General features: G+C 59.2%; 1 long non-coding RNA gene across 1 annotated transcript; it reads right to left on the bottom strand.

The window, feature by feature from the left end:
• Nucleotides 1-6,297: 6,297 nt before the first annotated feature.
• Nucleotides 6,298-8,629, bottom strand: LOC115306133. The gene is made up of 2 exons (XR_003915205.1): nucleotides 8,580-8,629; nucleotides 6,298-6,657 (listed from the first exon to the last, which is right to left on the bottom strand). It is a non-coding gene; the product is annotated as an uncharacterized LOC115306133 (long non-coding RNA).
• Nucleotides 8,630-14,490: the final 5,861 nt, after the last annotated feature.

Raw genomic sequence — 14,490 nt, 5'->3', positions numbered from 1 at the left:
CCCCTCTCCTGGGCGCGCGGCGGCCGAGGCGCACCGGGACCGGCAGCCAGCCGCGCCATGCTGGAGGGTGACATCGGCCTCGAGGGGCTGTCCCGCCAGGGAGCCGCCGCAGCCCGTGAGTAGCCGGGGGCGCGGGGGGGCGCGGAGGGTCGGTGGCGTGGCGTCCTCGGCGTCGGGGAGGCCCGGCACGGCCGCTGCCCCGGGACTGAGGGGCACACGAAGGGCAGGACACCGGCCCCTGTCTCCGCGGTGGGGACCCGCCCCGCGCTGCTCCCTGGCGGGGGGGGAGGGAGGAGGGCCCTGTCGGCCGCGGGTCGCCGGGGTCACCCGCAGACAAACAGACAACGGACAGACCACCGGGAGGCCCGGCGGGCAGGGGGCAGGGTCCGCCAGGCGGCCGCGGTCCCCAGTCCCCGGAGAGCGCCTCCCAGCCGCGCGCGTCCTCGGCCGGCGGATGGAAGGTTTTCGGATGTTTTTACAGGCGCTATTAACACACATAATGTTTCCGTGCTCTTCTGAAGATTTATTTGCGATATAAAGTAACTCCTGTGACTTGAAGTCTTAATGGAAACTACGGGGAGCCGCGCGGGGGGGGGGGGGGGGGGGGGGGGGGGGGGGGGGGGGGGGGGGGGGGGGGGGGGGGGCCAACAAATGAGGTTTGACTGGAGTTGGGAGGGGGGAGCCCCTGACTTCCTGGCCCCTCCCTGCACATAAATCCCGACCCTGGATATTTTTATACCAATAATTTCAAAATAAATGACCCAGCGGTGTTTCCTGGGTGATTTCCCCACCCAGGTCAGAGGTTAGCCAGACCTCCGCGCCAGAGGGTGGGCACCCTCCCGGGCCCCTGGTGGGGACTGTGTGCCCTCCGCTAACTGTAGCTGGGAAGCCCTCCTTTTCATTCCTTCCCCCTGCTCCGCCTCCCCTCCCCCCTTTGCTCTTTCTGGATTCCCACGGAAAAACGCATCCTGATGACTGCTCCTTAAACGGCCCAATTTGGCATCTTTCTAGAAGGAACACTGTATACTCAGCACAGGAAGGGCCCAGGAGGAAGAGAGGGACCCTGGCGCCCGCAGCCGGGTGCAGGAGGGAAGGGGCCCCTGGCCAGGCCGGGCTGCCTTCTCCAGTGGCCTCACGGGAGCTCACACTGTAGACACGACCCACGCCCCGAGCGGCTGGTCACAGGCGCCCCAGACTCAGCATCTGCGACCATCCGACCAAGCTCGAACCTCATCCGGGCTCGGAATTCAGCACATCTGGCCTTTAATCCTCCCTCCAGGCACTCATCCCCATTGGACAGGCAAAGAGACTGAGACCACAGAGTCAGTACCTGGTGGTCCCTGTGAGGCTTAGGCCACCCTCTGCCCCGCCATCGGCAGAATCGCCCATCAGGGCTGCACTCGGTCTCTCTGGTCCTTAAGTGGGGGCAGGGCTGGTGAGCCGTGTCTCAGCTGTGGGGCCGCGGGGGTGGGGGGGCTCTGGTGGATCCGCTCCGAAACATAACCATGGACTCAGCTGCGTCGGGGCCAGCTGTGAAGGGAAGCTCTCCCGGGTCCCTCTGCCTTGGGCCGGGGCTCACAGGTGCCAGACCTCAGGACAGGGGCCCCAATGCCCCTTCCTGAGCTGCTCCTGGGTGCCTTGTCCCACTGCAAGAGGCACGCAGGAGACTGTGACAGAGCCCCCTGGGACCACGCTGAGCCTCCTGAGACCACGCTGAGCCTCAGGGCCACTCCTGAGCTCTTGGGGCATCACGACGACCCGGGGGCCGCCCCTGGCACTTGCGGGCAGACTCCAGCTCCTCCGGACCGGGCTCCCTTGCCGGGCAGTGCAGTCCTGGAGCTCGGTCCCCACCCCTGCCCTGCTGCCTGCAGCTGTGACTTTGGCCAACTAATTCAACCACTCTGGGCTTTATCTGCAAACCCGCTGGCTGCTAGTGAGCCCGCAGCCTCCCTGCTTGGGGTCTCCATCCCGCATGAGAACTGGCTCACCACCACCAGCGCTGCGCCTGTGACTGTTATGGACGCCACTTCCCCTCCTTACTGACTAATCCGGCAAGGACTGGTGGAGTTAGGGTGCGTCGGAGGGGCCTCCCCCCGCCCCGGATGTGTCCGCCCAGCTCACTCCTGGGCCTACCTCAGGACCCTGCTGGGATGCCCCGTGAGCCTGTCTCCACAGATGGGAGCCTGGGCACAGGGGAGGAGGGGAGGAGGAGGGAAAGGCCCGTGGGGATGCGTAAGTCCGTACCGCCCCTCCACCGTGTCACTCACTCTGTGGGGGGGGGGGCCCTGTGGATTCCCCGCTTACAGAGGAGGAAACTGAGGCACAGAGAGATGACTCCAAGTCCAACAGCTGATAAGTGCAAGAGGCAGGACTGAACCCCCGGCGGCCTTGGCCGTGCGTTGAATCTCCCTGTTGTCTCCTGGAGCTTCCATTCGTCTGCTCAGCAGACAGTTCCAGAGCGCCTTCCGGGTGCCCGGCACTGTGTCCTGGGGGCTGGGGGGCAGAGCAGACACGGGCGTGGCCCTCGCGACACTTTCTTGCCCATGCGGAAGAATGACGCATCTAATGAGCCGGGTGGCAGTCTGTCCCACAAAGCGCAGTGGAGCCGGAAGGAGCGGATACAGGAAGGGCGGGGGTGGGGAATGAACAGGGTGCCCAGGGGAGGGGGGGGGGATGGACACACGGGAGCACGCACCTGGAGGAGATGGGGAACCGCCTTCGGGCAGTGGGAGCCGCGGGTCAGAGTCCCTAGAGCTGCCGTGGCCTCTGGGGGGAGGGAGCCAGAGGGGCAGTCCCGACTGTGATGGGCCTCTGGCCACTTAACCCCGAGGGGTCCGAAGCGGGAGGGGACAGGAGATGACTTAGGTGCAGGCAGGATCCCGAAGAGGACAGGCCGAGGGGGAAGGGAGGAGGCTGGTCCCAGGTCCCAGGTGCCGGAGACCCGGGTGGAGGGCAGATTCTGGGTGTGTGGCAAAGGCAGAGGGACTCGGCACACGCTGGGTGTGGTGGCTGCAGGCCGCGGAGGCTCACAGCCCCCTGGTTTTTGGAGCAGGAAAAACCCAGTTCTTTTACCTGGGGCTGAGGGGGCAGGAGGTGAGGGAACTGCGTTGGGGTCTTTTGGTTTTGTTCTCGTGAACTGAGGTTCAGTATACATCCCACAACGCCGCGGTCACTTCCGGGGCACAGGGCGCCGGCCTCGAGGGCACCCACGGCCATGCCCAGCGTCACCGCTGTGGCCAGTACTTCGTTCTGTCGCCCCGAACGGAAACGCGCCCCGGTTCTCTTTCTGGCCTCCGAGACTCTGACTGTCCTGGATGTCCGCGCTGTGCGTGTTGGGCTTCGGCGTCTGGCCTGTGTGCTCCCCGCGTGTGCCCGGGCTGACCCGTGTCCTGGCGGGTCGGTTCCGGTTCTTGGGACGCTGAGCAATAGTCCCTTCTATAAACACCTCGTTTCGTTTGTCCATTCGTCTGTCAGTGGACCCGCGCATTATTTCCACCTTTTGGCTGCCGTGAACGGCTCTCCAGTGAAAATATGCTCACAAGTACCGGTCTGAGTTCCTGTTTTCAGGGTGGTTTTTTTTTTTTTGGACATATACCTAGAAGTGGAATGGCTGGATCCTACCTTTATTTTTATTTATTTTTAAATTTACTTATTTATTTTGAGAGAGAGAGAGAGAGCAAGAGAGAGTGCACAAGAGGGAGAGAGGCAGAGAGAGAATCCCAAGCAGGCTCGGTGCTGTCAGCGCAGAGCCCGGGGTGGGGCTCGAACTCATGAACTGTGAGAGCATGCCCTGAACTGAAACCAAGCGTCAGACATTCACCCACCTGGCTGCCTCCCTCAAGGACTGTACCATCTGACATTCCCACCAGCAATGCACGGAGGAGTTCCAGTTTCTCCACATCCTCACCAACACGTGGCATTTTGCATTTCTTTTTTTTCATCGCAGCCATCCAATGGGTGTGAAATGGCATTTCATCGTGCTTCTGATTTGCATCGGCCTGAGGACTAATGATGTCACACATCTTTTCATGTGTTTATTGGCTATTTGTATATGTTCTTTGTATATCTATCCCATTCCCTCACCTGTTTTTCAATGGGTTGTTTGTCTTTTTGTTGTTGAATTGTAGGAGCTCTTTATATATTTTGGATGTGAAGCACTTACCAGTTATGTGATTTGCAAATATTTCCTCCCATCCTGTAGGCTGTCTTCACTTTCTCGATAATGTTCTCTGGTGCACTTGTGCACACAGAGTCTCTCTTCTGCTCTGTGACGTGACTGATCGAGGAAACTGTCTTGCACGACCACAGTCTGATGTAGAAGTCAGTTCAACTTGAACGGATATAGATGATCCTCTTTCTCTGGGCCACTTACAGTGCCAGGGGCTGGATGACAGGAGAGCAGGTCCTTGTCCCCACAGAGTATAGTCCATGTAGGTTTACATTGTGATTACATTCGTGGAAGCTTCTTGATGTTGGCTAAGCGATGGGTAAGCTGTGTGTGCAGAGTGTGGTCCATACTGGCAATCCCCTCATCTCTGAGGTGCTGCCGGGGGCGGGGGGGGGGGGGACAGAGGGGTTCAGCTTATACCAGATCAGACTCAGTCGGCGGATGGGTAGCTGTGTGAGTAGATGGATGGATGGATGGGAGGCTGGGTGGGTGCATGGGTGGATGGATGGATGGGTGGATTGATGTGTGGGTAGATGGGTGAATGGACGGACGATAGATGGACGAGGAAGTAGATGGATGGGTGGTTGTGTGAGTGGACGGATGGTGGATGGACGGACGGATGGATGGACGGATGAGTGGATGGACGGACGGATGGACGGATGGATGGACGGATGGGTGGGAGCTGACAGTTTTTGCCAGCGTGTCCCCTCCCAGGCACTACCGTAAGCCCTCATTACGTTGGGAATAGTATGAGTCTCTTTTGAAAAATGAGGAAACTGAGGCACAGACAGAGCAAGTAATGTGCCCACCCTGCCTTGGCTGAGAGTGCCCTGGGACCAGTCAGGTGGGCAACACGCCCGGCTCTGCGGGCGGGGACCCTGACCCTGCGGGAACAAAGGGCGGCGGGAGGCGGCCGGACGGTCGCAGCGCTCCGTGGGGGCCTTGCTGCCGCAGGAGCCCTGGCAGGGAGCCAGGTGTGGCCGAGAGCTCTGTGGCTCTCCGGTCCCTGCCTGGCACCACTCAGCGGCCGTCCCCGCCCTCGGTCCCCAGCCTCGGGAGCCTGGTCGCGGTTGTCATGCTGCGTGATGAAGTATTAAAAGCCTTTAGAAATCCATTTGACGAGGGCCACGTGGCTATTAGGCAGACAAATTGCTAGTTTCATGCATTTAGCCCTCGGAGGGGCCTGCAGGGGCCGCGGGGGCTTTGCCTGGTAATTCCGCTTCCTCTCCTCCTCCCCCAGGGGGACGCTTGGCTCCCCGCTGTCCTGGCCGTCGGGCTGGGCACTGGGTTCCCACACGAGGCCCCCGCGAACCTCCTCCACCCCCACGGGTCCGCAGAGAAAGCCCCCGTCTCTAGCTGCACCCCTGTTTGCCTTGGGCGTGGCGTGCAAACATTACCCTTGACACTCAAGACTCAATCCTTTCCCTTTGACACCAGACCGGAATTATTTCTGCCCACGTACGGCCTCTGGCGTGTAATGATTTTTCATGCTTTCACACGGCGCTTCGGGGCAAGTGTCTGAACGCCCCGTTTGTGGTGGAAATGGAGCCTTTGACAGGAGCTGCTGGTGAGGAGGTGTGATTGGCATACGTTCTCTGGCCCCACGTTTCCTGGGCAGGGAGCTGCGGGCCGGAACGGAGGGGAGAGGTCCAGGCTGCCACCCGCGGCCCCATCCGGGCCTGGTGCTGGCCTCGGGCCCCCGCTCTGCCCTCCCGCCGGGCTCCTGTGGCTTCGCCAGCGCACCTTGGGGAGGTCACGAAGCCGGGCACGGTGACTTGGCCCACGTCAGCCTTTTGCCCGGGCCTGCCTGTGCCAGTCCCTACGCACGTCTCAAACCTGCGCACAGCTCCCCAAGTCCCGACAGCCTCCCCCGGTCCGCCGTGGCCTCCACGCCTCCCCCGCCCGGTCTGGCTTGTTCCTCTGGGTGCCCCCCCGCCCCGCCCTCGCCCCGCCCCGGCCGGGCAGGTGGGCCCCCCTGTGTCCGGGGTGCTCCCGCCCTGCTCCCGACCCGCAGCCTCCCTGGCCTTCCTGCTCCGTCCCCTCCTCCCGGAGGTCCCGGCACACGCGGCCTCTGGGACCGGGCACCGTCTCCCGCTTCGTGCTCTGTGTTGACAAGGACTATGCAGGTGTTTTGTGGACGGTCCCTTAACTGGGATTTTTTTCTCAGGCTCAGACCGGGGTTGGGTGATGGGGAGGCAGATCACAGGGGGGACTGCCTGGCGTCACACGGGCCCCGTCTCCATGGCACTGACCCTGCCCGCCGGCTGGGAGCGGGGGCGTGTGGCTTCTCCCCTGGACGCTCACAGGCCTCTCCTGTGACACGGGGACCGGAGGCGTTGGGGCTTCTTTAGGGCCCGGAGGTTTCAGGTCAGAGCCATCGGCTGGTGAGACCGTCTTGGCCGGGTTTCCGGAATCGCCATCCGGGGGCTCCTGTTTTGTGCTGTAACGTCAGAGCTCCTCACTCCACCAGCACCCACAGTCCTCTGTAGCTGTAAGTCACACAGGCCGTGACCGAAAGTACACGCACTTTAATTTTTATGTTTTTTATTTATTTTTGAGAGACAGAGAGAGACAGCATGAGCAGGGGAGGAGCAGAGAGAGAGGGAGACACAGAATTGGAAGCAGCTCCAGGCTCTGAGCTGTCAGCACAGAGCTTGACATGGGGCTCGAACCCACGAACCGTGAGATCATGACCTGAGCTGAACTTGGACCCTTAACTGACTGAGTCAGCTAGGCGCCCCTTTAAAGGTGCTTCTTCAAAGCCTTGCTTGGCCAGACCCCCAGGACTGGTCAGAAGCAGAGCAATAAATGAAGACTTGACCTCAACCGACCGCCTCACTTACACACAGAATCCCCAGCCTACGTGTCAGAGGAGAAGCTTTAAGTAACTGTGTCATTCATTTTAGTAACCAGTCACTGGAACGGGTGCTCTGCTGAAGAGCCCTGAATGAGACAGCCAGGGCCAACCCCCTCACTTTCTGGGTAACAGGAGGAAGCTGTGGCTCAGAGAGGTTGTGCAGTATTCCTGAGGTCACACAGCAGTTTGTGGCAGAGAAAGGACCAGAGCTCATGGGTGCTGTGTCTAAGGACGGTGAGCCTTCAGAGTCCCTTTGGAAGGCGCCGTGGAGACCGACCTTTAGAGTCGGTCCAGTGCAGGGGCCCCTGGGTGCCTCAGGTGGTTAAGCATCCAACTTCAGTTCATGTCATGATCTCGCGGCTCGTGGGTTTGAAGTCCGAGTCGGGCTCTGCACTCCGGAGCCTACTTTGGATTCCGTGTCCCTTTCTCTCTGCTCCTCCCCCACTCATGCTTGATCCCCCTCCCTCTTGAAAATAAAACAAAAACGACGGGTCCACACACCCATGTTTCCTGCTGCCTTGGAAGGCACACCTGTCTCTTGAGCCGAGCGCCCAGTGATGTCCTCAGCTGCAGGTCAGAGGCAGCGAGGTGTGGGAAACACACTCAGCGCCCCGAGGGCTGGGGTCCCTGGCGCGTGGGTCCCACAGCCGACCCGAGGGAGATGAGGTGTGAGGGTGGGGCCTGAACCAGGCCCTGCGGGTTCACCGCCCCCCAGGCTCCCCGGGACTCCGCCCCCTGGCAGGGGGGCGGGGCGTAGAACCGCCTGCAGGATTTCAGTGTTTGCTTCTCTCACTGTTCTTTTCTTGGAGGGAGGGGCCCGTGGTGCCATTGGATGTACCTGGGCTGGCTCACAGGTTACATTTAATTCACTTTATATTTTTAAAAAATACCATGTTTTCCCTCCTAGCCCCCAAATAAGAGGTTACAGTCAACTTATACATGTGAATAAAATATAAGAAAATGGCATAAATTAATACCAAGATGAAAGAAACAATATATAGGAAGCCACGAGTGGAGACCACAGGGAGCCCGGGGTGAGCCCAGGGCCCCGGCGGGCAGCGAGGCCAGAGCTGATGGCCACAGCAGACCGCAGGGCCATGAACTGAGAACCGACCGGTGGCTCAGGAAGGGCTCTCCCCAGCCACCCCCCAGGCGGCAGCCACAGGACCTTTGCACCAGCAGTGCCCCTGCCTGGAGCACGCTCCCCTGCCCACTTCTCATCTTCTTGCCTTAGAGACCGTCCTACCCCCCCACCCCCGGGGGTGCCTACTCCCGCCCCACCCCCACGCCGTCCCTGGCTTTTCTGGCCCTGTCGTACTTCCTGTTTTAATTCGATGTTTTAAACCGAGGTGCAATTCCATACAGTGGAATGTCCAGGTTTCAGTGCACCCTTCCATCAGGTTCAACACCAGTTCATGCATCCGTGTGACTTCCCCGCCTGAAGATGCGGGACCTTCCTACTGTCCCCAGAACGTGGCCCCCAGGCCCCCACCCCATCGCCCTGGGATAATTCTAACCGTCTTATCTTGAAAACAAGCGGGCTGTTTTGCTCACCCGGCGCTGGGTCTGTGGCCGAGTTTAGCCCATTGTGTGCCCGGACCACCGTCTGTGTCCTTCCCTCCTGGAGAGACTGCTTGTTTCCAGTTTGGGGCCGTCGTGAAGGAAACTGCAAGAAACAAAGCTTTTTGTGGACGTCTGTTTCCATGTCTCCGGCGAACGCCCACGGTCGGGCCGCCGGCCCCTAGGAGAGGAGCGGGTGTCTGTTTAGGAAACTGCTGGCCGAAGTGGCCCCACACTTTCCATCTGCCCCCAGCGGAGTCTGAGAATCCTCGCGGGGCTTTGAGCCATCGGGCTTCTTTGCTGTGTGTCCCTCCTCCGCTGGCTACACGCCAGAGCCCACAGACCGTCACCTCTGTTGTGCAACCTGCACCCTTAGCACCTAGCACGGGACGCATAGTAGATGTGATTTTTTTTCTGCTGCCGACTAGCCAGGGATCCACGTGCCTCACTGAGCACAGAACCCAGAGTCCCCGCCCCGCCGTGAACGTGGAGACAGACCGTGGGGCACGGCGATCCCGGGTCAGCTCGGGGACGGCCGAGGGGGTGTCTGGGAACAGGGCGAAGCGTTTCCTCAGGGGCGGGGGCGGGGGGGGGGCCCTGTGGCCTCCACGCGGCGTGGCCTGCACTGTCCCTTCAGGAAAGGGTCTGAGTCACCTGTCACCAGATGCTCACCTCCGCCAAAATAAAGTCCCGGGAAGACGCTTACGGAGAAATCCCCGGGGGAATGTTCTGGAGGTGGGGGGAGGGGGGACGGAACTCTGTAACTGTGATTCTGGGAACCGACTCGTTGGGGGGAGATATTCCAGTGGGTTGTAGCCACACGAGGCGCGTCTGTGGGGAGACCGTCACCCGGAGGTGTGCTTCGCACCCATGATTACCTAGCAGTTTCGTTCGTGTGTTTGGGGTCCTCTTAGGGGAAGGGAATGAAACGTGTCACCTGCGTGCAGGAGACGCTCACTGCTGGGTCCTCTCTCTCTCTTTCTCTCGAGAGGCCTGCTTCTCCAGACAAAAGTATTGTATTATTTTTTAAATGTTTATTTATTTTTGAGAGAGGGAGAGCGAGAGAGCATGTGGGGGGAGAGAGAGAGTCCCAGGCAGGATCCGTGCTGTCAGCACAGAGCCCAACTCAGGCATCGAACCCGCAAACTGCGAGATCATAACTTGAGCTAAAATCAAGGGTCGCTTGACCAGCTGAGCCTCCCCCGGCATTATTTTAAATTTTTAAATGTTTTATTTATTTTTGAGAGAGAGAGAGAGAGAGAGAGAGAGAGAGAGAGAGAGAAAGAGACAGCTTGAGCAGGGGAGGGGCAGAGAGAGAGAGAGGGAGACACAGAATCTAAAGCAGGCTCCAGGCTCTGAGCTAGCTGTCAGCACAGAGCCCGACGCGGGGCTTGAACCCATGAACCGCTAGATCATGACCTGAGCCGAGGCCAGACGCCTAACAGACTGAGCCCCCAGGCGCCCCTAAAAGCATTTGAAAAGAAGGAGCTCAGTAAGCCTGTGAAAGGGCACGAATCTGTCAGCCACTGGGAAACAGAAGGGAACTGTGGCTCAGGACCGGCACCCCCACCCACAGGGCTAAATTGCAAAGTGTAGAAAATAAGGCCGGGCACGTGAAGTCTCCCACGCTGCTCCCGGGAGTGTGCTGGGTCCTCCGGAGGACGGCGGGCGGGTGGTGTGCACTGCCGTTCAGCCGACGTGCGCCCGGCGGCCCAGCGAGGCCACTCAGCCGAGTGCATCCACTTGCTCCTCCCATGCCCCAAAACGGATGCTCCCCGGACGCCCTCCGCCTGGGGATGGATGAAAGACGGGGGCGTCAGGGAAGAATCACAAAGACGGGGGTGAACAAGGAAGACCAAACACAAGAGGGTGTGCGCTCCATGATCCTGCTCATGCGACAGACAAAAATGCGCTTCATGAATCTGCAGAGACAGGAATCCGGACCACGGTTTCCCTCTGGGGTAAGGGAGGGGGTGGGGCCTGGCCGCCGGCGTATTCAGTTAGCGGAAACTTAAGAATCGCTCACGTTTCTAAGCCACCTGAGCAGCCCTGCAACAAAGTGTCCCTGCCTAGCCCTACACCTACTGTCCATGTCCAGGGTCCACTGTGGAATTACGACATGGCTTCTTCTCACTCAGGGCCCCGAGCTCCCTGCTGAGCTGTGCCCATCTCTGCCCAGGGGTGAGGGGCCGGTGCCAGGGCAGCTGGAACATGTGTCGGGCCTCTTCCGGGGGTCTTCTCCCTCGGTGATCCGTAGGATGACTGTGCCCAGAGACCTCCTGCTTCCCAGGCACAGCGCGGTCTGAGAAACCCAGGCTTGGTCCCGGCCATGCCACTCACTGGCGTCCATTTTAGGCAGAGTGCCCAGTAAACCAAGAAGTCTGTGCCAGCAGGAGATTGGAGCTCACGAAAGACAGCGACTCAATAACAAGTGTATTCACATCTTGTGCTGTGTAAATTACCCTCAAAACCTAGTCACTTACAAAAACCACATTTGTCATCTCCGTTTCCTCCTGTGGGTCGAAAATTCAGGAACGGCTTAGCTGGGCAATCCTCAGTTGGGGTCTCTCGTGAGGTTGTGGCCGCGGTGCAGTGGGGGCTGTCTCATCCAACGGCTCACCCGGGACGGGAGGACACACCACCAACACGGCGGACTCGCATGGCTGCCGGCAGGGGGGTGAGGCCCCAGTTCTTCGCCATGTGGACGTCTCCAGAAGGTGGACCGGTTCCTCCCAGAGTGGGGGGTCGGGACCAAAGCGAGGAGGACCCAGAGAAGCCTTTCACGACCTAGCTTCACGAGCCACGCACTGTCCCATCCACCTGTCCTGTTGGTCAGGAGCAAGGACGGAGTCCAGTCCACACGAGGGGAGGAGGACGTGAGCTCCTTTCTGGGTGGCGGCGTCTCAAGGAATTCGTGGACATGCTCGGAATCTACTGCAGACGCTCCAGGGAAAAGCGCCTCTGGGGCTTCATTCGGCGTGGAATCCGTGACCGACTGCGGAGTAAAGGCCGCTGTCGCGGGCTCCCTCCACCGTCAGAAAGTGGCCTCGGCTGGCCGTGTCCCCAGGCATGCCACCATGCCGGCCCTCGGGACCTTCTCCTCCGATCACCGCACGCCCAGACCCCGGGCCCGAGGGCGCGCGCAGAGATCACGCCCAGCCTCTCCGTGCACTGACTGGTATCGCGTGTTGAGGCAGCCAGACATTTCTAAAGGAGCCTTATGGTCTGTAAGGTCGCAGGTAGTCGGCTCTGACAGAGCGCCCGGTCACCCTTGTGGGGCTTCGGCGACTCAGCAGGACGGTGGAGGCGTTGGCCGCAGTCACAGATGTGGGCTCGGTCATGACTGCCAGGGCGGCAGCATGGAAATCGGCTCCTATTAAACAGGGCCAACGGGAGAAGCCTTTGGAGAGTTAGCGAGTGCTGCACAGTAAACTCCCCAGAACGTGGTGCCTTCAAACCACAGCCACAAGGTACTGCTCATCGGGGCGGGGGGCGGGGGGCCGATCTGGGCCAGGCTCGGCTCGGCTCACGCGTCTTCGGCCAGCTTGGGGGGCGGAGCTTGGCCGGGGAGGGTGGCCATACTTGCTGGTGGCAAACAGTCCGTGGCTGGGGTGACAGCATAAGGGCCTCTTGTCCTCCGGCAGGCTGACCCGGGCTTGTTCCCAGACCCACGGAGCGTCCGTGACAAAGCCCACAAGGCCTCACGAGGCCTGTTGTTTTGCCGCTTTCTGTTGACCAAACTGAGTCACAGGCCAGTCCAGACTAAGGCAGGGGCGTGCCCTCCACCCCCCCTCGGGAAGCAGAGCCACTGGACATGCGAAGTCCAGGCAGGGTGGGCGAGTCATGGCCGTCCTGCCATCCACGACACGTATGAGCAACCTGACTTAATACTAAAGTACGCATTTGATAGCGTTCGACATCTCTGCGCACTCAAACATCTTTAAAAAGTCCAAAATGGACACCTTTGTAACAGGATTACAGGTCATCTGTTTTGAGCCAAGAGCCAACATCAGCACGCTGAAGAGTGACCCGTTAAAAGGGAGCTCCCTAAAGCTGGGGACAAGTCAAGGGTGCCATGGTCAGCTCACCAAGATGCGAATGGGAAAACTGTGTAAGACCAAATAGAGAGTTTACCCCCAAAAAGGCTAAACAGCTAGAAAAGACAGGTTGACCAGTAATCAGAGAAACGCAGACCACAGCATCCATCAGACCGGCCATGGTGATCAACGTTTTGATGGCGGAGCCCCCAAGGATAAGCTCTTGACTCTGACCTGTCCCAGCCACCTGCACCTCAGGGCAACTTGGCGGCGTCTGATCATTGACTGTGGACCTACTGTGTGCAGGGTGCCATTGTGTGAAAAGCTTTCCCATCTGTAGCCTTCTCCAGGCTTCAAGGAACTTGCTGGAAGACGAACTGAAAGGGTACTGAAAGGGCAGTGGTCAGCTAGCCTCTCTTCCTCTCTCTCCGGAGTTTACACAGGGCAGGGGCTGAGTGAGTAGTTGGTGGGGGGATGGGTGGATGTTTGGATGGATAGATGAGTGAGTGGATGGATATATGGTTGGATGGATGGATGGATGGATGGATGGATATGTGGATGGATGGATGGATGGACATTTTTGGATGGATGGACAGATGGATGGTTGGAGGAATGGATGGATGGACATGTTTGGGTGGTAGACATATGGATGGATGGACAGATGGATGGATAGATGGATGGATGTTTGGATGGGGGAATGGATTGATGACAGAATGGATGGATGGACATATGAATAGATGGATGGGTGGTTGGATGGATGGATGTTTGGATGGATGGACATGTGGTTGGATGGATGGATGGGTGGATGGATGGATGGATCAATAAATGGATGGATGGATGGATGGATGGATGGATGGATGGACATATGTTTGGATGGATGAACAGATAATGGATGGACAGATGGATGGTTGGAGGAATGGATGGATGGATGTTTGGATGGAGGAATGGACTGATGAAAGAATGGATGGATGGACAGATGGACATACATTTGGATGGACAGACATATGAATGGATGGATAGATGTATGTATGGATGGATGGATGGATGGATGGATGGACAGATGGACATACATTTGGACGGACAGACATATGAATGGGTGGATGGATGGATGGACAGCTGGATGGACGGATGGACAGATGGATGGATGGATCATGGATGGTGGATGGCAGGTGATGACGTGAATGGAACAGGTGTGCACACTTGATCCAGTCCCTCTAACTCCAGAAATGACCCGAAGGACCTGACTGAGCAGGAGGTGAGCAGTGCATGGCTCACACAGAACAGTGAAGACCTGGAAACAGCGGAAGTGCTCACCGTGGGTGCTCCCAAAGAATACTTTTCCCTCCTAACACCTCCCCCCGCCCCTCGAAGTCCCCAGGCCCTCCAGTGGGCATGACCGTCACCCCCACCCCACTAGGCTCCATCTCTGGGACGGAGGGTGCGCTCCTGCCTTGTTGACCGGGCGTTGGCTGAGCGCTGGTTTGGGCTCGCTGTGAGGCTGGAGACGGTAAATGAGACACGTGGTGCGGAGCACGGTTACGTGGAAAGAGAGAAACGAGCGTTACGAAACGCTCCCACTGCTGAGTTTAACAACGGGGACCGTCCCCCGGATGCGTGTGCATGTCCTCGCTCGTCACGGAACCTTCCTCAGGAGGGCGCTGCCACTTCCCCAGGGACAGATGAGGAAAGGGCGGAGGTCCCACGGTTGGGAAGGGGGCGTGTCACAGTCACGCAGCAGGACCGTGTACGTGAGGCACTCTGGCCGGCTCCCAGGTGGATGCAGCAAGAGTAAAGCATGTCGGGATGTCACGCGGCTCCCCTGCTTCTGGAGACTTCTGTGGCTCTGTCTTTAAAATGTGTCACCCAGC

This window comes from Suricata suricatta, chromosome 11 (assembly GCF_006229205.1).
Source record: "Suricata suricatta isolate VVHF042 chromosome 11, meerkat_22Aug2017_6uvM2_HiC, whole genome shotgun sequence".
NCBI classification, from domain to species: domain Eukaryota; kingdom Metazoa; phylum Chordata; class Mammalia; order Carnivora; family Herpestidae; genus Suricata; species Suricata suricatta.
The sequence above is the reverse complement of the archived record's forward strand: the minus strand, read 5'-3'. Positions and strand labels throughout refer to the sequence as shown.